Source organism: Salvia hispanica, chromosome 6 (assembly GCF_023119035.1).
Source record: "Salvia hispanica cultivar TCC Black 2014 chromosome 6, UniMelb_Shisp_WGS_1.0, whole genome shotgun sequence".
Classification (NCBI taxonomy): Eukaryota; Viridiplantae; Streptophyta; class Magnoliopsida; order Lamiales; family Lamiaceae; genus Salvia; species Salvia hispanica.
Window position 1 is genome coordinate 20,011,732 of NC_062970.1, and position 6,326 is coordinate 20,018,057.

The following is a 6,326-nucleotide window of genomic DNA, read 5'->3' on the forward strand; positions in this document are numbered from 1 at the left end:
TTGATATTCTCGGTATTGATATGTGAATTGTAAGTGTTATTTTTTAGTTGTTGACATTTTAATACGAGTTGTTGACATTCGATATTCTCGGTATTGATATGTGAATTGTAAGTGTTATTTGTTAGTTGTTGACATTTTAATACGAGTTGTTGACATTCGATATTCTCGATATTGATATGTGAATTATAAGTATTATTTGTTAGTTGTTGACATTTTAATACGAGTTGTTGACATTCGATATTCTCGGTATTGATATGTGAATTGTAAGTGTTATTTGTTAGTTGTTGACATTTTAATACGAGTTGTTGACATTCGATATTCTCGGTATTGATATGTGAATTATAAATGTTATTTGTTAGTTGTTGACATTTTAATACGAGTTGTTGACATTCGATATTCTCGATATTGATATGTGAATAGTAAGTGTTATTTGTTAGTTGTTGACATTTTAATATGAGTTCGTTGACATTCGATATTCTCGGTATTGATATGTGAATTGTAAGTGTTATTTGTCAGTTGTTGACATTTTTATACGAGTTGTTGACATTCGATATTCTCGGTATTGATATGTGAATTGTAAGTGTTATTTTTTAGTTGTTGACATTTTAATACGAGTTGTTGACATTCGATATTATCGGTATTGATATGTGAATTGTAAGTGTTATTTTTTTAGTTGTTGACATTTTAATACGAGTTGTTGACATTCGATATTCTCGGTATTGATATGTGAATTATAAGTGTTATTTTTTATTTATTGACATTTTAATAAGTGTTATTTTATTGAATGTTGAAGATTTGAAGATTTGAAGATATGAATGTTGAAGATTTAAATATTGAAGATTTGAAGATTTGAATGTTGAAGAGATTTGAAGATTTGAATGTTGAAAATTTGAAGATTTGAATGTTGAAGATTTGAAGATTTGAAGACTTTGCAGCTAGAGTTTTAGAGAGGATTTTAGAAAATGATTTCAAATACAATTTAATGAAAAGACAATTATACCCCCGTATTGACATATATATATATATATATATATATATATATATATATATACCTATATAGGAGGATGATCAAAATAAGAATGCATTTAAATCCAGAAATGCAGCCAAAATCTTTGCCCTAGGATTAGATGATCTAATGGTCAATATTTAACCAAAAACACGGAAGGTCATAATTAAGTAGTTTTAGGTCATATTATAAGATTTTGATCTTATATATATATATATAGGTAGGGTTTTGATCTATAAAGACCAGATTTAAATACAGAAACGCAGAACAAAGTCATAAGTAGGGCATTTGTAGGTCATAGTTAGTTTATTTTTAGGTCATGCTAACAAAACATGACCTAAAATGATCTTAACATGACATAAACCAAAATCTTATAATATGACCTAAAACTACTTAATTATGACCTTCCGTGTTTTTGGTTAAATATTGACCATTAGGTCATCTAATCCTAGGGCCAAGATTTGGGCTGCATTTCATATATATATATAGGGTTTTAATCTACCAAAGTAAGCCCCTAAGTAAAGAAATAAAGACCATATATGGTCCGTTAGATCTGGAGATGAATCGCCACGAGCTGGATTGGTTTTTTAATTTTCGTGGGTCATAATAGGATCGTTCTGTATCATGCAAGGGTAAAATAGGAACTAGAAATATAATGAAACGCCCTTCCGTTTTTTAAGAGCTGATTTATTGGGATAATAATTACTCCCCCCAATATTAAGTTGATCATTCGGTTCCCGCGCCATTCAATTCCCTCTCTCTCTCTCCCAAAATCACCACAAAAACCCAAAAACCCCAACAATTCCCCACGATTCATCACCTAAATCGAGTCGGAATCAAAATCACCTAACCATACAAAACATTATCGGCGAAGAGGGTCACGGCTGGGCATCGAAATCGACTTCAAATCTCAACTTGTGAAGCACGATTTGTGTACCGTCTTCTCCAACCATGGTGGAAACAAGATCTTCAGGAAACTCACCTCATGACGGAAAAGGTTTGTATGTTTTTTTACAATATGAGCGAAACTCGACTCAAATCTGACCAATAATCAAATTCATTATTTTGATGTAACCTAGTCTATAAACGGAATACTGGGAAGCAGAAGGCATCCCCATAACCTAAGGAACGGAAAGGTATGACGAATTCCTTTTACTGGATTATTATTTGAAGGAATGAAGTTTTAATTCTTTTTGATGGAAAATCAAGCTACCTGTACTAACTATTTGAATACTGGTGTATCAGTAGTACATAATTTGTAATGGTGCAATGACGATGTGGGACTAGAGATGCCCACGGTTCGTAAACCGGCGGTTCCGGTTTCGCGAAATGTGGAACCGGAACTGAACCGTGAGGCTTTTTGACGGTTCCGGTTCCGGTTCGAAAACCGGCGGTTACGGTTCCGGTTCCGAACCACCGGTTTTTGTACGGTTCCTCACGGTTCCGGTTCGGTTTGGCGGTTCTGGCGGTTTTTTTTTTTTGCTATATAATTTGGAATTTTGGATTTATACAATAAATTGGAACAAGGCAATGGATAATTTAAATTGAAATAAGACGAATAAGGTGAAAATCATATCAGTTTTATTGAATTTGAGTTGTAACTTGTAACGGACAACAATACATTACAATAATACAATTGTCAATACATTACAATAATACAACAATGTGATATAATTTACAAGTGTCGTCGGAACATAAATAAAAAAAACCATGAAATGGGGGGAAAAGGGAAAAAAATTGAAAAGGGCTTGAGCTCAACTTAAACTTTCAAAGTTAAACTTTTCAAATTTAAGTTGAGTTGCCTACGTATCCACAATTTTATTGAGGAATCAAAGCCCACGTAGTTCTCTTACCTTGCTTACCTTTTTGGCCGGCCGTGCTCGCCGTTCACCGCCCCCCCTTCATTGATATTGTTGAGCGCCTTCGCTTCCGACCTCGTCATCGGTGGAAAACTCTTCACCATCACTCTCTACACGGAAGTCGAAATCCGGCTCTTGTGCTCTCATGTCCGCCTTTGCCCAATCATCAAGTAACATAGTGGCTTCCATGTTTTTGGCGGAGAGATTGCTCCTTTTGTCGTCTAGGACACAACCGCCGACACTAAAAGCTTGCTCCACGGCGACGGTGGAAGCGGGAACGGCGAAAATCTCCTTAGCCATTATCGAGAGTATCGGAAACTCTTTGTCATGTGTTCCCCACCAATCAAGGACGTCAATTTGTTGAGTAGGGGGACCTGCATCTTGAAAAATAGAGCGCGATTCCAAATATATATCTAACTCACTAGTAGCTCTAGTCCTATTGGTTGTAGCACCGTATAGATCTTGCAATTGTGATACTACGTCGGGATCAATCATGACATTGCTATAATTCCCGCCACCAAAATCAAATGTCGAAGGACTAGGAGGAGCACGTACCTGGTGAATGGTGTTATATCTCATTTCATATTCCCCGTAGAGAGCACGAAGTGCACTATCTAACCTTAGTTTGATTTCTTCAACATTCGGAAGATTTAGTTCGAAGCCTTCTCCTCTTGTCAAGCCCATTTCGCGAAGTTGAGAAAAATCCAAATCGTGCAAACAACCATAGTACATGTCTAAAATTTTATGCACATCATGCAACTTCCACTTTGGATCCAAACATTTTGCAATCAAAAACACATTTGGAATACGCGCAAAATATTTCAACCATTTTTCAACCATATAAAACAAAATAGCCTTCAATTCAATGAATTGAGTATTTTTCGCACATGTCTTAAAACCAATTGCCACATACATGCAATGCTCCAAAACGCGGACAGAAGTAGGATAATAAACACCGGATAACTCAACAGTGGCATTTTTGAAAGCTTGGAATAATCGAAACAAATCCATGCTGTGGTCCCAACAAGAGGGTATCAAAAGCAAATCAGAAGGAAGATGCGGACAAGTTCTAAAAAAATCACATAAATACTCAATGTGGTTCAAAGTCGACTCCAACATATCGTACGTCGAGTTCCAACGAGTTGAAACATCCAAACGAAAATTGGTGTACCTGCACTGCTTGCTATGACAATATTTCTTCCAAGCTCTACTAATAGGAGCTTTGTTATGAATCAATTTAACAGCAGTTCTAATAGGATCAACATACTTTTGCCACAAATCGATCGCATCTTGAACACACAAATTCAAAATATGAGCAATACATCGCACATGAAAATATTTGCCATCAATAACAGGAGAACATGCACTGATGAGATCATCTATACTAGCACTTGCATTATCAAAACCAACAGAAAAATTTTTATTGATCAATTGAAATTCATTCAAAACTTGAATGATCAATTGAGCAATTGCTTGTGCAGTGTGTGGTGTGGGAAATTCCCGAAATGCAATCAAATGTTTGTTCAAAGTCCAACTGTGATCAACGAAATGCATAGTAATGCCCATATATGAATTTTTGCAAAAACAATCAGTCCACACATCAGAGCAAATCGAAACTTTATGACCCAAGTTAACAATAAATGTACCTAATTGCACCTTCTTTTCTATGCATTGTCTAACAACAGCTCGAGTCATAGAAGTTCGACTCAGTTTTCTTGCAGCGGCATTATAAACTTGTCGCATACTCGACTCAAAAGCATCGTTATCAAAAGCATTGAATGGAAAATGTTTCATCACAACAAATCTAGACATCACATTAAGAGCATTTTTATGATTATATTTTAAAAGAGTATTGCTACACATACCTGATGTTTGGGATGAACCCGTCCCACTCCCGGTCCCGCCTCCATGTTGAAAGTTGAGTTGAGTTTGGGTTGGAGAGATACCAAACTCGACCGGATGCGCTTTCTCCATGTGACGGGTAAATGTACCATATCCTCCACTCTTTTCGTAATGTGTATACGTTTTCACAATAGTTGCAATACACATTAAAAGTGTTCGGATCGGTACTATCTCGTACCTTCTTGAAATGTTTGACCATGATATCTGAGGTTAAAGTCCTTTCAACTGGTTTAGGAGGTTGAGGAGGGTGTCCACCACCACGACGACTCCTTGGTGGTGGTGGGGGTGGCATTTCTTGTTGTTGTTCCTCTTCCGCCTCCTCCTCCTCCTCTTCCTCCTCGTCATCATCATCATCGTCGTCATCAAGATTCACCGGGGTTGGAATTTGTTGAGAATAGGCACCGGGACCGGGAGAACCACTACCACTACCAACATAAGCATCGCCACCATATCCACGTCCGCCTTGGGATTGAGAGCGGGAGAGAGCAATAGCATTGACCATATCTTGCTCTTCTCGATTCTACAAAATAATATTTGTAGTGTAAATATCAAATAACATTATGAACAATAATGTAATTCATAATTAATAATATTAGTAGATAATAAATATTAACTTGCCACATATCCACGTTCCTTTGAGAAATCTCATCAATAACGGATTTTCGACTTGGCCTCTTGGACTTTCCTTTTCTCTTATCAATACGACCTTCTCGGGATGAAGACATCTTGATAGTTTATGGAATTATAGTAGAAATATGGATTTATAATTTTTTTTTTTGTTTTAGCAATTGAGAAAGACAACTTATAGAACTATAGATCAAGTATAACAATGCGTAATATAAGAGTAGCACTTGAATAATTCAAATGTAAGCACAAATAGCACAATGAGAAATGGGAGACAAAGAGAGAGAATTGGGAGATTGAAGAGAAAAACTCTTATTAACACAAGAGTGGGGGATAGAGGGGGGTATTTATAGATAAAAATTGGGGGGAAATCTGAAATTGAATTCAAAATTCAATTTTTAAAAAAAAATAATAATTTGAAAAATGGTCAAAAACCGCCGGAAACCACCGGTTTTACACCCGAAACCGCCGGTTTGGTCAACAAACCGTCTGACCACCTGCACTCAACCATCCCATCGAAGCTGCAACGTGTCAGCCTTGTGTTCCGCACCAAAACCGAAAACCGCCGGTTTTCACGGTTAACCGCCGGTTTTGGTCAAAAACCGCCTTAAAAAGCCGACCCATGCCTGCCAAAAGCTGACCGCCTCAAAAACCTCACCGAAACTAACCGGCGGTTCGGTGACGGTTTCGGTTCATTAAATTTGGAACCGGAACCGGCCCGCGGTTCAAATTATGACGGTTCCGGTTCAAGATTTTTGTCACGGTTCCGGTTCTGAACTGGAACCGGCGGTTCCGGTTTCACGGTTAAACCAAAAATCTTGGGCATCTCTATGTGGGACCCACGAACCGCTTGCTATGACCAACTAATCACTTATTTTTCCATGACTCGGATATGCGTTTAGCATGACCCAAACTCAGATATGCGTTTAGTATGA